This window comes from Triticum aestivum, chromosome 6A, assembly GCF_018294505.1.
Source record: "Triticum aestivum cultivar Chinese Spring chromosome 6A, IWGSC CS RefSeq v2.1, whole genome shotgun sequence".
In the NCBI taxonomy this organism is placed as follows: Eukaryota; Viridiplantae; Streptophyta; class Magnoliopsida; order Poales; family Poaceae; genus Triticum; species Triticum aestivum.
The window spans coordinates 73,188,897-73,207,561 of NC_057809.1; positions in this window are offsets into that span (position 1 = coordinate 73,188,897).

The following is an 18,665-nucleotide window of genomic DNA, read 5'->3' on the forward strand; positions in this document are numbered from 1 at the left end:
TGCAATTACACCTTTTATATATATATTTAAACAAGGTATTTCTTACCTTCCTTGTCCTCGAGCTGCTTCTTGGCACGCCCGAGCTCTTTCTCGGACTGCTCGAGGTTCTGCTTTAGCGTGTCCACTTCCGCAGTCAGTGCGGCGGACGCCAGCAGAGAAGCCTGCATATGCATATTGACTCTTTTTTGTTAGACTCCTGCGAATTTAATTTGATCCTCTATTCGGCTTTTCTTCCCGAATGCCAAACAGAGCATCAGGGGCTACTGTCTATGCGGTAATATTATTTACACATTCTTTACTTACCTCAAAGCCTATTAAAAGGCTAGTACAAGCTTCAGTCAGTCCGCTCTTGGCGGACTGAACCTTCTGGACCACCGCACTCATAATGGTGTGGTGCTCCTCGTCGATGGAGGCGCCATTGAGCACCTCCAACAGACTGTCCGGTGCCTCTGGTTGGACGGGGGTCACCGGCACGGAGGGCTTGCTCCTCTTGGAAGGAGGTCGCCTGCCGGACTCTGGAACCTTTGAAGGTTCCGAAGCGGTGTCCGGCCTAGAGCCGGACTTGGAGCCCTGGGGGGTTTTATCCCCTTTACTCCTGGAGTCCGGGAGGTCGCCTTGCGGCGCCTCCAGGACCACCTCCTCCCGGCTTGGAACCTGTTGGGACAACAATTCGGCGTCGTCTGTAGGGCGGGGGGAGGAAGCCGTCGGAAGCGAATTCACATCCGACGAGTCCAGTGAACCGCTCGACGACGCGTCGAGCCAGTCTTTGGGTGGGCTGCATAATCATATTCGACATACGGGAAAGCTGTGCAATAAAGGAATACTATGAATTACTCTGGTATCCGGATACTTACGATTTCGCCAGGGGCTTGGCCCTGAGCGGCCACTCCTCTTCGCCGTCGTTGGCGTTGGTGGACTAGTCCGCAGGAAGGGTTTTCCACTTCTTGGACCCTTCGGCCTCCCCAGTTGGGGCGACCTTCCTTTTCTTCCCTTCCCCCGCTGGAGGGGGAGAGGTCTCTTCTTCCTCCTCCTCGTCTTCGTGGGAGGAGTGCGTCTTGGAGTCGTCGGATGATGAATCCGACACCTCCGGGCGCCGGGCACTCTTTCGAGTCCCCGTGGCCTTCTTCTTGGCCTTCTTCTCCGGCACCACATGGGGTGTCGGGACTAGCAGCTTCGTCAAACGAGCGTCCGCTGGGCCTTCAGGCAAAGGAGCCGGACAGTTGATCTGTCCGGACGTCTCCTGCCAATCCTGTCAAAGGTAAGGGAGCTTAGATCCCGCATGGAGTCAAACTATCAAAAACTGATACCCTGTAAAAGGTAAAAACAACTTAGCGCATGAGCGTGACGTTGCATACTGAATCCGCGATCCTTGGTAGAGGATGCGGGGGCCTCAGCGCCCTTGAAAAGCACCTTCCATGCATCTTCGTATGTCGTGTCGAAGAGCCTGCTCAGAGTTCGGTGCCGCACCGGGTCGAACTCCCATAGGTTGAAAGCCCGTTGTTGACACGGGAGGATCCGGTGGATGAGCATAACCTGGACTACGTTGACAAGTTTGAGCTTCTTGTCCACCAGGGTTTGGACGCATGTTTGGAGTCCGGTCAGCTCTCCTTTTTTACCCCATGACAGGCCCGTCTCCTTCCATGAGGTAAGCTGCATAGGTGGTCCGGATCGGAACTCGGGGGCTGCTACCCATTCAGGGTCGCGCGGCTCGGTGATGTAAAACCACCCCGATTGCCACCCCTTAAGGGTCTCCACAAAGGAGCCCTCGAGCCATAAGACGTTGGGCATCTTACCCACCATGGCGCCTCCACACTCTGCCTGGTTGCCGCGCACCACCTTCAGTTTGACATTGAAAGTCTTGAGCCATAGGCCGAAATGGGGGCGGATGCGGAGGAAAGCCTCGCACACGACTATAAACGCCGAGATGTTGAGGACAAAGTTTGGGGCCAGATCATGGAAATCCAGGCCATAGTAGAACATGAGCCCTCAGACAAATGGGTGGAGAGGGAAGCCTAGTCCGCGGAGGAAATGGGGGAGGAACACCACCCACTCATGGGTCCTAGGGGTGGGGATGAGCTGCCCCTCTTCAGGAAGCCGGTGCGCAATGTCGTTAGACAAGTATCCAACCTTCCTTAGTCTTTTGATGTGTCCCTCCGTAACAGAGGAGACCATCCACTTGCCTCCCGCTCTGGACATGGCTGGAGAAGGTTGAGGTGGGGAGTGCGGACTTGGGCATTGGAGCTCGAGTGCGCGAAAATGGATAGGCGAAGGAGGAAGAAGGCGTTGGTAACTACGTGTCCCCACCACCCTTATATGGGTGGACGCAACTACGTGTCCCCACCAGCCTGGTAAAACTCGCTTATCTCCAAGCGCCGTAATCAATGGCGCGGTTGGGTTACCCACGCCCGTATTGATGAGAAATCCCAAAATAAGGGGACACGATCTCTGCTTTAACAAGACATGCCAAGGAAACCGCCTCGCATGACGCGTTGAGGTGGGATAGTGAAACGATTCGAATAAAGGCTTGGCCGTGGTGCGTCACACTACGGAATACGTCAGTAGATTGGATTTGTGTAAATATTATTCTCTCTATGGCAATATGTGGAAACTTATTTTGCAGAGCCGGACACTATCTTTGTGTACAAAATCTTCTATGAAGTACTTGGAGGAGGAACCCGCGTTGCAATGCCGAAGACAATCTGCGCGTCGGACTCGTCGTCATTGAAGCCTGGTTCAGGGGCTACTAAGGGAGTCCTGGATTAGGGGGTGTCCGGATAGCCGGACTATACCTTCAGCCGGACTCCTGGACTATGAAGATACAAGATTGAAGACTTCGTCCCGTGTCCGGAAGGGACTTTCCTTGGCGTGGAAGGCAAGCTTGGCGATCCGGATATATAGATCTCCTACCATTGTAACCGACTTTGTGTAACCCTAACCCTCTCCAGTGTCTATATAAACCGGTGGGTTTTAGTCCCTAGGCCAACATACAGAACAACAATCATACCATAGGCTAGCTTCTAGGGTTTAGCCTCTCCGATCTCGTGGTAGATCTACTCTTGTACTACCCATATCATCAATATTAATCAAGCAGGACATAGGGTTTTACCTCCATCAAGAGGGCCCGAACCTGGGTAAAACTTCGTGTCCCTTGCCTCCTTTTACCATCCGGCCTAGACGCACAGTTCGGGACCCCCTACCCGAGATCCGCCGGTTTTGACACCGACAACAACTCATGTCTATGGTTAGGATACATAACCATCATTGATTCAACTAGCTAGTTAAGTAGAGGCATACTAGTGACATTCTGTTTGTCTATGTATTCACACATGTACCAAGTTTCCGGTTAATACAATTCTAGTATGAATAATAAACATTTATCATGATATAAGGAAATAGAAATAACAACTTTATTATTGCCTCTAGGGCATATTTCCTTCAGTCTCCCACTTGCACTAGAGTCAATAATCTAGATTACATTGTAATGATTCTAACACCCATGGAGTCTTGGTGGTGATCATGTTTTGCTCGTGAGAGAGGCTTAGTCAATGGGTCTGCAACATTCAGAACCGCATGTATCTTGCAAATCTCTATGTCTCCCTCCTTGACTTGGCCGCGGATGGAATTGAAGCGTCTCTTGATGTGCTTGGTTCTCATGAAATCTGGATTCCTTTGCCAAGGCAATTGCACCAGCATTGTCACAAAAGATTTTCATTGGACCTGATGCACTAGGTATGACACCTAGATCGGATATGTACTCTTTCATGCAGACTCCTTCATTCGCTGCTTCCAAAGCAGCTATGTACTCCACTTCACATGTCGAGCCCGCCACGACGCTCAGCTTGGAACTGCACCAAGTGACAGCGACACCATTTAATAAAAACATGTATCCGGTTTGTGACTTAGAGTCATCCAGATCAGTGTCAAAGCTTGCATCGACGTAACCATTTATGATGAGCTCTTTGTCACCTCCATATACGAGTAACATATCCTTAGTCCTTTTCAGGTATTTCAGGATGTTCTTGACCGTTGTCCAGTGATCCACTCCTGGATTAGTTTGGTAACTCCCTACTAAACTGATAGCAAGGCACACATCAGGTCTAGTACACAGGATTGCATACATGATAGAGCCTATGGCTGAAGCATAGGGAACACCTTTCATTTTCTCTCTATCTTCTATAGTGGTCGACCATTGAGTCTGACTCAACTTCACACCTTGTAATACAGGCAAGAACCCTTTCTTTGCCTGATCCATTTTGAACTTCTTCAAAACTTTATCAAGGTATGTGCTTTGTGAAAGTCCAATTAAGCGTCTTGATCTATCTCTATAGATCTTGATGCCCAATATATAAGCAGCTTCACTGAGGTCTTTCATTGAAAAATTCTTATTCAAGTATCCTTTTATGCTATTCAGAAATTCAGTATCATTTCCGATCAATAATATTTCATCTACATATAATATCAGAAATGCTACGAAGCTCCCACTCACTTTCTTTTAAATACAGGCTTCTCCAAAAGTCTGTATAAAACCATATGCTTTGATCACACTATCGAAGCGTATATTCCAACTCCGAGAGGCTTGCACCAGTCCATAAATGGATTGCTGGAGCTTGCACACTTTGTTAGCACCTTTTGGATCGACAAAACCTTCTGTTTGCATCATATACAACTCTTCTTTAAGATATCCATTAAGGAATGCAGTTTTGACATCTATTTGCCAAATTTCATAATCATAAAATGCGGCAATTTCTAACATGATTCGTACGGACTTAAGCATCGCTACGGGTGAGAAGGTCTCAACGTAGACAACTCCTTGAACTTGTCAAGTCGAGCTTGGTAGACAGTAACATTACACTACAAAAAATACTCTTCCGTGATGATACGTGTTTGTCATAGTAGGTTGCATTTTTTGTCATGCATGTACATCCATGACGATTTTATGACAGAATCAAGATAGTCATACTTGTGATGTCGTAGAAGTGTTCCATTACATTACCAAAATTATCATCACGGAAGTGTCCACTTCCATGACGATAAATCGCGCGTCACAGAAGTGCTTTCGTCAAGGGTGACCGACACGCGGCATCCACCGTAATGGAATGTCATTAAGCTATCAGGTCCAGTTTTGGATCCGATAACCTGTTAACAGCCCAGACCGATGGGGATTTTCCACGTGCAAAATCATCATTGGCCGGAGGAAACACGTGTTGCCACACCGTTGGGACAGATGTCATCCACTCATTGGACAGGAAGCGCCTATGATAGGTCGACACATGGCATGGCCCAACAGTGGTCCATTCCGGTGAAAAAGGCCGGCCCAGTAAAAATTAGCAGGTCGGCCCATATAAGGCCTACTTGTGTCAGATCCATTTAAGCCCACGGCCCATACAAGATGTGCCAATTCGGCCCGTCAACGGCCCGTTAAAGATTTTACACCATTGTAGCCCATCGTTAGTTCGAGCCCGTTAACAACCCGCTATATATTTGGGCTCAATATTGGCCCGCTGAGATTTCGGCATGTTAACGGCCCATTCAGTGGATGGGCCAATTTTCACAATGTACATCTTTCGGCCTTTTAGCGACCCATTTAAATGTTGGGCTAATTTTCGGCCCGGTGTGTCTTTCAGCCTGTTGACAACCCATAAATCAGTTGGGCCATTTGTCGTCGGACCTGAGTTTTGGCCTTTCAGCGACCCATTTAAGTGTTGGGCCAATTTCCGGCCCGGTGTGTCTTTCAGCCTGTTGACGGCCCATATATCTGTTGGGCCATTTGTAGTCGGACTTGAGTTTTGGCCTTTTAGCGACCCATTTAAGTGTTGGGCCAATTCCCAGCCATGTGTGCCTTTCAGCCTGTTAACGGACCATAAATGAGTTGGGCCATTTGTAGTCGAACCTGAGTTTTGGCCTTTTAACGGCCCATGCCCTTCATGGTCCAATACCAGCCCAGTTTCTCTTTCGGCCTGCTAAAGGCCCATAACACAGTTGGGCCATTTACAATATGACCTGACTTTCGGCCTCTTAGCGGCCCATGCTCTTCATGGTCCAGTACAAGCCCGTTGTCTCTTTCAGCATGCTAAAGGCCCACAATATAGTTGAGCCATATGTAGCCCGAACTTAGTAACGGCATGTTAATGGCCCGTGAAATCAATTGGGCCCACCTATTGCCCGCTTCGACGTCGGCATGTTAACAACCCGGGAGTTAAGAGGGCCGACCATTAACTTTCGGCCTGGTAACGGCCCATTAACTTAATGGGCCCACTAAAGTTCATACATGACTTTAGGCCAAATTAGGTAATTTGAGCCCATTACGACGAGCAATTATGCACAGGACCAAAACCGATCAAGCAATGGTACGGCATACAGGGAAAAACGTTGCACATCCAGCATATATTACAGGAATTACATCCACTAGGCAATCAAAGATTGATGCCAGTGCAATAAATGAACAGAACCTAACGATTAACAAAATACATGCTGATGTAAAAATATAGTGATATACAATAGTTACTTACATCTGCATTGGAGCACAGAGAATTCCTGCAAGAATCTTTCTTACAGACGATACCAGTGCAGAAATTCTTCTATTTGTTAAGCTTATTTTCTAAAAGAGAGATGGGCAAGAAACATGTAGAAAATATGATCAGCATGCTATAAAATTTCATGATGCAAGGATACGCACACGCTTCTTAGAATGGAGTTGACATATTTTTTGTGGACTGGAGTGGACTAGTTCTTTGGCCACTGGAATCTGCTTATTATTAGTAGTAGTTGGGTTTCTCTATGCTGGAGCAGTATCTATAAAAACTAGAGTTGGTTTATTATCTCCTGGCATTTGGATCTTTTGCAAAGACCTAGTTTATAACCCTTCAGATTCTAACATAGGCGTCTTCCCCTTACATGCCTCGTATAGAAGAATGGTGCTTCAATTATAAAACATGCTACAGCGGAGAGATGGAATAGGTACTGAAGAATAGAAAGGCATGACATATTGACATGTATTCCCTCCATCCGGAAGAAATGGATGGGTCTAGGCGTATTTCAGTTCTAGATACATCCTTTTTTTATCCATTTCGGCAACATATAATCCGGACGGAGGGAGTATGGTGTAAGAGCTAGGGATACGACAAGACAACACAGTAAAAAAACACTAGTTGAATGTAAAACTGTATGCTAGCGGAATACGTATAGAAAAAACTAAGGCAACATACACGTGTATGATTGGGAAACTAAGATGGCATTGCAACAGAGCACTAGAACAACACTTCAATGTAAAAAAACATGGTATGGTAGACAGATGAAGTACATACTGATGAATAACAATGCATAAGATATTCAGAAGCATGATGTCCAAATTAAGCAGATGGCATTGCAATAGAGTAGAATGACAGTACTTGAATTTGAAAACATGTTATCATGAATGGAATAGGTACTGAAAAACAGGAAGGCATGACATATTTACATGCATGATCAGCATGCTAAGCACATGGCATTGCAACAGAGTAGATACACTCCAGGACACTATATGCATGTTGTACCCATATCACGGGCCAAGATAGAGCAATGGCCTTGTGGGGTGAAGAGGATTCGACATCTTTCTGCAAGTCTTCTGAAGAACTGCCTTTACATGTTCCATCATATTGGGTATCATTGACATCAAGTTTATTGGCCTTTACATTGCTCCATGAGGTTCTTGTGGATATATCAGTGTGTGCAATTATATCTGACATGCATGGAAGACAACTAGTAGTTAGATTTATGTAATGACTGCATGTAGGAGACGACATAAATAGTAGGACTAGGGTTAACTAGTAGCAACAGGTCTCAAAAACTAAAGGGAGAACACAGATGAAAGCTACAGAATATGTATCATTTGTACTCGAGATTAACTAGATGGCACACAAAAGTATTAAAGAACAACATAGATAATACTAGAAGTGGTATAATACTATAATCACCAGCCTGTGGGATAGCATTGGCTGATGGATGTTAACTATGGAATAGTGTTACCTAAAGAACAAGTATCTTAGCTGAACTATGGAACAGTGTTAACTCCTGAACAAGACCCGTAAGAGATCAGCATGAATATACAGTGAAATGTGATAATCTATTTTCCACTCTTAGATGAATAACAAAGCCATAAATGTTGCACACAAGTAAGATGAGGGTACAACCTATCTGGCCGCCATCCATAGGAGTGAGCATCATGTGCTTACTTGTCTATGGCCCTGCAGTTGTTGTGGTTGTCCATGTCGGGCACACGCATTTGATGCAGGGAACTGTTGAGTGGGGACTATAGCTCCCTTCTGGTGTATGCTTCCCTTGTTGGAGCAGCTGCGGTGAGTCGGAAGACGGTGTGGCTGAAGATGCAGATAACACATAGTGTTAAGAACGACACATCTCTTTGATCTGAAGAAATACACTAAGAGATCAACAGCAAGGTATGAGAGTGGTCACACGTCTATTGACTAAAGACTAAATTGGGGTCACATGATTTCATTTTATTTTGGTACTGTCCGATCTATGCCGGATGGCTTGATGGCCGTCTTGTGCCTCCCAGCTGACACTGTTAGGAATCTTCCCCGAAGAGCCAGCGACCAATGGCAGAGTAGCCTGCCTCCACCGTCCGTGACCCCGGCCAAAACCCCGCTCCCTGACCCACCGCACTGTTGTGGTTGCGCCGCCCCCGGGCCAGTCCACAAAGACTCCCCGTCATCCAGATCCAGCGGCGGCAGTACCTTCAACCCACGCAACTCTAAGATAGCCATCTAAGCGCTGCTTCTGCGGCGAACTTGTGGCCACGCACCCTTATGTTAGACACCAGCCAACCGACAGCCTAGGAGCTTCGCCGCCTCGAGGGGTGCTGCTTCCCATTGGGAATCGATTGGCCCAGAATAAAAAATTAGACAACTGACGCCTAAATAAAGTGATTTGAGATGAGAGTGCGACCTATCTGGCGGCATGGTGAAGTAGGCAGGTCCAGCTGCCAAGTCGGTGAGGCCGGCGTGGTTGTGGTGGTGACCAGCGGCAGGGAAACAATGATGTCACGATGGTCGACGGCTACAGGGAAGCAGTGTCGGGACTCTGGACAGATCCGAAGTTGGAGCCGCTCCGGCGCCGTGAACAATGGCGGGGGTGAATCGGCTCCGGTACGGTTCACGCGGCCGTCGTCGAGGTAGCTCCAGCAGCACAGAGTAAGAGGCACACCGCCCAGTGCACGACGGCAAATGGACAGTGTCTCCGGCATTAGGGAGGAGGGCGGCTGTGAAATTGGTGCAGTGGGGGCGCCATGGAGGAGGGGCTGAGGTTTCACGGCTCGGGAGAAGGGAGCTTCCGGGGAGAAGGTGATTTGGCACCCACGAGGTATGAATGGGGGGAATTGGGAGGGGAGTGGAACCATGTTTTACGGACGCATTTGTCTGAAATGTGAGGGGGAGTTATAGTTCTACCCTACCTTTAGGCTTCTCGGCTTGGGTCTGTGTACTGAGGGTTGGGGATAGTAGAGTAACTTTGCTTCTCCCCAAATAGTGGGCGAGAGCGATTTTGGGCGAGGAGAGCGTGTTTTGTAATAGTGGGCACGAGCTATTTCGGGCGAGGAGAGCGGGTTTTGCTGACCATGGTTTATGAATTATTCAGCACATGTCATTTCGGCCGAGGAGAAGGTGCGCTTGGATGAAGTTACGAACCTACCCTCGATGTACAACAAGCCAGTTGATGTGTGTCCCACATAGGACGGTAATTTCGCGTCTCCCATTTATTTGCTCGGGCGAATTCCATCGAGCAGAGGATGTTTAACGGTTCATTCAAAATTTAGGAGAACGAGCATCCACGTCTACCTTACCAAGTCGATTCAAATCAAATTTTGAAATATTAGCTTGCCACTTCTTTTTTAGATGGAGAGATGATGCTCGGGAGTAATGTGTTTTTACATGCTCGTTGATAGTGATTTACTATATGACAAATAGTTGACCTACTCAAAAATGGGAATCAAACCCAAAATGAAATATCTCGATTCAATGAAATAGCTCGTTCACCAGGTCAAAATAGTGAACTAAATCCAAAATTGATCACCTCAATCTAGTAGCATGTTGTACAGTATTATACTACTCCATGAACATGTTGAAAGTCAAATTAATGAACTTGTTTGATATACGCATATATCCGTTCATGTGTGGATTGCAGACAACATGTTCTCCAATTTAAATATTTGAATGCAAGTTTATATCGAAACATGGTTTATATCAGTCTTTGATGCATAAAACGCGACCTCCCCCTCTCCCGGTGTCGGTGTCAAAACCGGCGGATCACGGGTAGGGGGTCCCGAATTGTGCGTCTAAGGCGGATGGTAACAGGAGGCAGGGGACACGATGTTTACCTAGGTTCAGGCCCTCTTGATGGAGGTAATACCCTACGTCCTGCTTGATTGTTCTTGATGATATGAGTATTACAAGAGTTGATCTACCCCGAGATCAGAGAGGCTAAAACCTAGAAGCTAGCCTATGGTATGATTGTATGTTGTCCTACGGACTAAAACCCTCCGGTTTATATAGACACCGGAGGGGGCTAGGGTTACACAAGGTCGGTTACAAAGGAGGAGATATACATATCAGTATTGCCTAGGTTGCCTTCCACGCCAAGTAGAGTCCCATCCGGACCGGGACAAAGTCTTCAATCTCGTATCTTCATAGTCCAACAGTCCGGCCAAAGGATATAGTCCGACTGTCCGGAGACCCCCTAATCCAGGACTCCCTCAGTAGCCCCTGAACCAGGCTTCAATGACGATGAGTCCGGCGTGCAGTATTGTGTTCGGCATTGCAAGGCGGGTTCCTCCTCTGAATACACCATGGAAGAGTTTGAATACAAGGATAGTGTCTGACCCTGCAAAATAAGTTCCACATACAACCGTAGAGAGAATAATATTTCCACAAATCTAATCTGCTTACACGTTTTGACAGCATGACATCACGCCATGGCCCGGTTATTATTCGAACCACTTTTCTCAACCAGCTCCGCACATATCGCGAGGCGGTTTTCTTGACACATCTTGTCAAAGCAGAGATTGTGTTCCCCTTATCACGAGATTCTCATCAAATACGGACGTGGGTAACCCAACCGCGCCTGTTGGTATGAGTCCTAGATCTTAGGCAAGTCCCAAACGGCCACGAGGAGGACGCTTGATATTCACCCTCTTTATAAAGGGGACGAGGCTTTTTCTTTATTCCCTCCCATGCTCAATCGAATCCTTCCCCTGCATCAAGTTCTAACACCCAAAGCCCAGGTCAGGTGCTTCGGACCTTCAACTATGTCCGGATCCAACCTTCAAGGTCGGTGGATGCCTTCCTCCGTCACAGAGGAGGACATCAAGAAGTTGAGAGGGGCCAGATATATGACCGCCGAAATTTCGCATAGGCTGCCTGCCCGAGGGCAGGTCGTCCCTACTCCCCAACCCAACGAGAGCATCGTGTTCATCTCCCACTTCCTCCGAGGACTAGGCCTCGCTCTGGATCCCTTTGTTAGGGGTCTTATGTTCTATTATGGGCTGGATTTTCACGATCTGGCCCCGGATTGCCTTCTTCACATCTCGTCATTTATTGTCGTATGTGAGGCCTTCCTCCGCATTACCCCTCACTTCGTCCTGTGGCTCAAGACCTTTGATGTGAAGCCGAAGATGATCGAGCAGCGGAATGGAGCGTGCGGAGGTTCTTTAATAAGCAAAATCGCTGACGCTCCATGGCCAGAGGGTTCCTTCCCAGAGGTGTCCGGATTGTGGCAGCGGGAGTGGTTTTACATCACAGCTCCCCGAAGTGCCAAGTGGGTAGCTGCCCCCACCTTTCGCTCGGGCCCCCCACCGCAACTGATGTCATGGATCAGCAGGGGCCTGAGCTGGGGTCCAGCAAAGGATGTTTCAATACTGCAAAGCCGTATCTGAGATCTCTTTGAGAGAGATTTTAGTCTAGTTATGGTAATGCAAGTTATGCTAGTTCGTCAAATCCAGCCTTGCAAACGTCAACCCCTCCGCATGTGGGAATTCAACCCGGAAGGACCACGAGCTATTCAGCATTTCCTCGGCATAACGCTCGAAGAGATGTACAAATCGTTCTTCGGACCACAAATAGAGTGTCCAGACACCACTGAGGACGTGGGTCTGAGCTGCAACCACCCCGCTGCCCAAGTAAGTAATCCCATGTCGAACCTACTGTCCTTTTATTTATCATGGCATCATTCTAAAGAGCCACTCTTTGACCAGGATTGGATAACAAAGGTGATGATCATCAGGTGTTCGGCCCCCCTTCCTAAGGGCTTGGATAATCAGGTACTGGACAAGATGCTCGAGTCGGCGCCTTATCTAGTGCCCTCAAAGGAAGATGATGGGGGGAATAGAGAGGGCGAAAGCGGGCCTCACTCGCTACTTATTCCAGCCGGGGGAATGAGCGCCTCCGCGAGGGAGGACAACCAAAGGGAAGAATCTGACATTCTCTCTCCCCGTGGAAGGAAGAGGACTACCTCCGAAGAACCGGAAACTAAGGTTTCCAAACGGGAGAAGAAATCTTCATCAGAGGGTCCTGCCTCGGAGGGTATTCTTGCCGCACAATGTCCGCGCGGGGATCAGCCCTCTACCGAGATGTAAGTAATCGAAAAGTACTTAATAATGGAAACATCCTACCTTACTTCCGAATACAATAACCGATGCTTATAAATTGTAGTCCGGATCGTAGCCCTTCTCGACAGAGTTCGTCTTCGGGGCATCTTCTTCCGGAGATGATGGAGAGCGAAACGCCTCCCCCTGACACCCCGCCTCATGAAGCGGGTGACCTTGAAGTGTCGTCACGAAGGGTATCTCCGGATCCACTAAGGCCAGAGGATAACCCTTTGGCTACCCGGAATCCCCAGTATCCGGCTCCTAAGGAGAGCGACAGCAAGGGTCCGTACAGTGTGCGGTCGGACGCGCTAAAGGATCTTCTGGGGCAAGCGGCCGTCTCGGAAGCGCATCATACGCTAATGGGTACGGTAATCGAAAGGATTTCATCCGCTGAAAGCGGTTTGCATGAAGCCTTTATGAGTCTGCTGAAAGGCTGTTGAAAGGCTTCGAGGTACGTGAAATAGTGTATGTTTTTGATAGTACCGCATACATTAGGTGTGCCCTGTGCAGATAGTAGCCGCTGAGACTCTGGTTGTCATCGAGAACGGCGGCAACCCGAGGATCATATACCCAGGTAATAATTCGACTGCCTTTATGTGCAGGTGGCTGAGGCTACGGTGGCTAGCCGAACTGATGGATTTACCGAGCTAAAGCGGCAACTTGATGCGGCCGATGCCGATATTGTGCTTGTCAACCAGCGGCTTGATGAGGCATAGGGTGAGTGATTTCTCTGGTGATCGTCACATAATAAGAGTAGCATGATGCCAGTATCTTTAATATGTTGTGACTGCAGATGGAGCTGCCACCATGGAGACCCTTCGGGCGGAGCTTGCCCGAGCCAAGGAGCAAGCAAGGAGTAGCAATGCGGCCGCTCTAAAGGCGGCCGAAGAGTTAAGGGCCGAACAGGCCGCGCATTGCGAGAGCAAGGAAAAAATAGCCAAGATGGTTGTAGAGTTAAAAGATGGCGCTGACCGTTGCCAGCTTCTTGAAGAAGAAAACCGGGCTAAGGCGACGGACCTGGAGGCTGCCAAGGAAGCCCGCTCCAAAATTAGAGCGACGAAGGAGGAGCTGAATCAAGCTGCAGATATCGTGTATGGGAAGCCCTTCTTGTTGCGGACTAAGTTCGGAGATCCGAAGTATGCTCCTCTGGACCGGCTATGGACTTCTGCAGACGCCTACGTGGATTTGGCTGCAAGTGTTGCTGATGTGGCCGAGTACTTCAAGGATCAGAAAGGTCCCGAAGTGGAAAAGTAGTTCTGGTCATAGTTTCACGCTCCAGTCCATCCGCTGCTGTTGGATGAGCGAATGGCCGGGTGGGCCAAGCTCCATAGGTTGTTCGGACTTGCCATGAGATCCGTTGTGGATCACCTGTGGCCGGGAGGGCCAAGGCCGAATAGTTACTTTAGTTTAGTGCAAGAATTCATTGGTGCTGTGCCACGCATCGATGTTGTAAAGAGATCGACATGCATAGAGGGTGCGCGAATGGCCTTTGCCCGTGTCAAGACATACTGGGCGGAGATGGAGGCCACCACTGTTGCGACACAGGGTTCAGCCGTAGGCCGAGTGGCTCCCGAGCACTACTTTGAAGAAGTTCTTGAAGGCGCTCGTTCGATAGAGGCTCAGTGCTCGAAGAATATTATGTTCTAGTGACATGTATTCCCATTGTAAAAACAATGTTTTATTGAATTATCAAGGTTGTATTTATACTTTTGCCCGAAAGTACTATGATGCCTCCTGTGCGGCCGTTTATGTATATATGTATATAACCTGAAAGTTTGCAGTCGTCGGCTTCCGCCCCCACGCATATAATGCGGGGGTGTTCGCAGAAAATGCATATCCACACTTGATCCAACGTCTTGGTCCATTAAGGAGGTGATAGCACAGCGAACGAGGCAATCGGACTATATTGCTTTAAATTTTCACTTAGCCATAGGAGTTTGACGGTGGGGCTACTATATAGCCCCTGGTACTTCTGCGCTCGTTTGAATACAGGGCGCGTACATACATGACCGGGAAACGGCCCTTCGTTAATGCGGAGGAATCCCGAAGATTCCGATGAGTCATCGAGTGGTTGACCAGTCTCTCGCTATATCATGACAGTCAGTTTTCGGCTTTCTCTACTGAGGTGCTCATCCGGATGAACCAGGGCACAATCGCAGTAGTTCTCCCAGTGCTACCTTAGCCGATATAACGGAGCGTAAGGTACCAAAACATGGGAGCCGGGCAAACCCAACATGTGACCAAAGACATGATTTGGAGCTGATGCATATAGGGCCAAACTCGCGACGCCGAACACTCCCTAAGGTGTTCGGTCTTTGTAACATATACCGGGCTAAAAATGCCCTTAATAAGAAACCCCATGTGTCCAGGTACGTGCAAAATCCTGACGTGGCCACATGCCAGCATCCTTCTCGGTTGTGTGGAGTATCCGGAGTATGTGAGCAACAAGATACCATAAAAAAGGTTTACGCAGGGTCTTAATCTAAAAGGAAACCTTTGGGCGGGTCCCTGCTGCATGTCTGCGCCTGTGTCTCCTTTGTGTCGTGTCCTGGACGGGTGTAGCACGATTGTCATCTGTAAAAGGAAAGAACTTAGGTGAAAGCTGCCGTGCCAAAAAAGAAGAATTGGTTATTATTAATGAACTATCAAAATTCAAGAGAAGCCAAGTTGAGCCGGGCTGGTATAACACCCTTGATGCGACTATATCTCCCACGTGTCGAGGCACGACTTAGAGGCATAATCGCATTGAAGGCATATGTCGCAACTTAGGCAATCTTCACAACATCCCATGTAATATAGATAATAAAAGGGGAGATAACATAGTTGGCTTACACTCGCCACGTCAATCAAGTACATAAATAACATTACATCATCCAAACACTCATGGCCCGACTACAGCGCCAAAATAAAAGATAACCCAACATGCGACATGGTCCTGATCACCCCCAACTGGGCACCACTACTGATCATCAGGAAAGGAAACATAGTAACATTGAGAGTCCTCGTCGTACTCCCACTTGAGCTCAAGCGCGTCTCCTGGAGCGGAAACATCAGGCCCTGCATCTGGTGTAATAGTAATCTATGAGCCACAGGGACTCAGCAATCTCGCACCCTTGCGATCAAGACTATTTAAGCTTATAGGTAAGGCAAGGTAAAAATGTGGAGCTGCAGCAAGCGACTAGCAAATATGGTGGCTAACTTATTCGCAAAAGAGAGCGAGAAGAGGAGGCAAAGCGCGAGCCAGAAACTAGAGAGCAACCTGCGCAAACATTACTCCAACACCGTGTCCACTTCCCGGACTCCGCCGAGAAGAGGCCATCACGGTAACACACTCAGTTGATTCATTTTAATTAAGTTAAGGTTCAAGTTATCTACAACCGGACATTAACAAATTCCCATCTGCCCATAACCGCGGGCACGGCTTTCGAAAGTTCAAATCCCTACAGGGGAGTCCCAACTTAGCCCATGACAAACTCTCACAGTCAATGAAGGAATAGACCTCCTCCCAAGATGTTCCGATCAGACTCGGTATCTCGGTTATTCAAGACACTTCGATAGGTTAAAACAAGACCAGCAACACCGCCCGAATGTGCCGACAAATCCCGATAGGAGCTGCACATATCTCGTTCTCAGGGCACACTCAAATGAGCAAGACGTCGGGTAGGCCAGCCCAGAGTTGCCCCTGGTAGCCCCGAACATCACTCGGTTGGACCAACACTCAAAGGAGCACTGTCCCGGGGGGGGCTAAAATAAGATGACCCTCGGGCTCCGGAAACCCAAGGGAAAAAGAGGCTAGGTGGCAAATGGTAAAACCAAGGTTGGGCATTGCTGGAAAAGCTTTAATCAAGGCGAACTATCAAGGGGTTCCCATTATAACCCAACCGTGTAAGGAACACAAAATCCGGGAACATAACACCGATATGACGGAAACTAGGGCGGCAAGAGTGGAACAAAACACTATGCGAGAGGCCGAGCCTTCCACCCTTTACCAAGTGTATGGATGCATTAAGATAACAAGATAATATAATGATATCCCAACAAGTAAATAAATGTTCCAACAAGGAACGGCCTCCAATCTTCACCTGCAACTAACAACGCTATAAGAGGGGCTGAGCAAAGCGGTAACATAGACAATCAACGGTTTGCTAGGACATGGTGGGTTAGAGGTTTGACATGGCAATTTGGGAGGCTTGAAAGCAAATGGTAGGCATCGTAGCATTGGCATAGCAAAAGAGCGAGCAAACTAGCATAGCAAAGATAGTAGTGATTTCGAGGGTATGATCATCTTGCCTTCACAGTTGTCAGAGTTGACTGGATCCTCGAAAGGAAACTCAACGGGCTCCTCGTTAGCGAACTCGTCTCCCGGCTCTACCCAAACAAGACAAATAAGCAACAAGGACACAATCAACCACGTGCAAGGATCAAACAATATGGTGCAAAGATGATATGCTATGCGGAATGCGATGCGGGATGCATATGCAAGATATGATAGGAAATGCAAGAACCTGGCCTCAACTTGGAAATCAAAGTGTGCCACTAGAAAGATGAGATGAAATTGCTTGAAAACGATATAAAGAACGCCGGAATCGGAGTTATGGTTTGGAAATGGCAAGCGATTCAAATATGACACCGGTCTGCGATTTACAGCAAGTAGCCATCTAAATGCAATGAGATGAACATGTTACAGCACCCAAATATGACAAAAAAATACATGGCAGGGATGCATTCAAGATGCTTAACAAAAGTCTAGCACTGAGCTACGGCCAATTCATCCATTAACAGGTTCAAACAAGCATGGCAAAAATGCATATGACAAACAGATCTCAGACTTAGTGAAATCAACACTTGTCTGGAATTTCAGATCAGGTAGCACTCTTCGGAGCAACAAAACTACATGCTACAGGACCTGAACATGGCAAAGTAAAGCATGGCATGGAGCTACTCAAAGAGCTTAACAAAAGTCCCCTTAGTGACCTTGAGCCAAAAAGGACCAGAAAATACAATTGCAAGCATGTGAACATGGCAAAAACATAATCAGATCGCAGACTTGGTGAAAACTGGAGCATGCTGAAAACATAACTCAAGTAGGCATGTTTACGAGCTCGATGCACTCACTACGGTGCAAGTCATGAAAAGATAAGCATACATCTATCAAGAACACACAAAATGCAATCTAGACATGTCAGAACAATAGCATAGCATGCACGGATCAACTACAACATCATCGGCAAAATTGCAAACAAGTTGACAATCTGCCCAGATTCACAAAGTAGCAAAAGTAGAGCTCGATTGACTCAAGCTAGGGTGCTCCATAATTGCAAAGAAAGACATGGATGGATAGAGCACTACAAGATTAACAAAACATCCTTACTGATCATCCTCAAAAGAGGCACGGATCACTAGGAAACAACATGAACATATGGCAACATGAGGTAAACAGCTCAAGGACTTAGTGGAAATGCTAAGTCCCTGAAAACAGAATTACCAAGTGCACTACTTTGCAAGCTTGTGCTAGTCACCACACACATCACAAAAATACATGGGTTGCACCTCTGGAGAGATGACAAAACCCTTAACAAAACATATGTAGAACTCATGGGCATATCTTGCACACATTAATCATGGCAAAAATGACAAAAAGCTAAATGGAGCAGCAGATCTAACAATTATCTCAAGTAGCCCTCTTCTAACAACATTTCGGGCATCAAGATGAACTCCGATGAAAATGATGCAATGGAATGAAATGATGTACTCTCTGAGGTGAACATTTTGATATGCTATATGCATGAATTGGAGCTACGGATGCAAAGTTACGGGGCTATGAACATGAGCACATGGATCTGCGATTTCAGGAGAGAAGAAAAAAAACACCTCCGAGATCTAGGGTTCACTGTTCATCCGGATCGAGATCTGGCGCATGAAATCCGAGGTCCGCCAGAATCTTGCCGGAGGAGAAGCCGTCCGGCCGGGGCGGCCTTACCGGCGACGAGGGCGGCAAGGAGGCGGCGAGGCGGCGCGGAAGCCGAGGTGG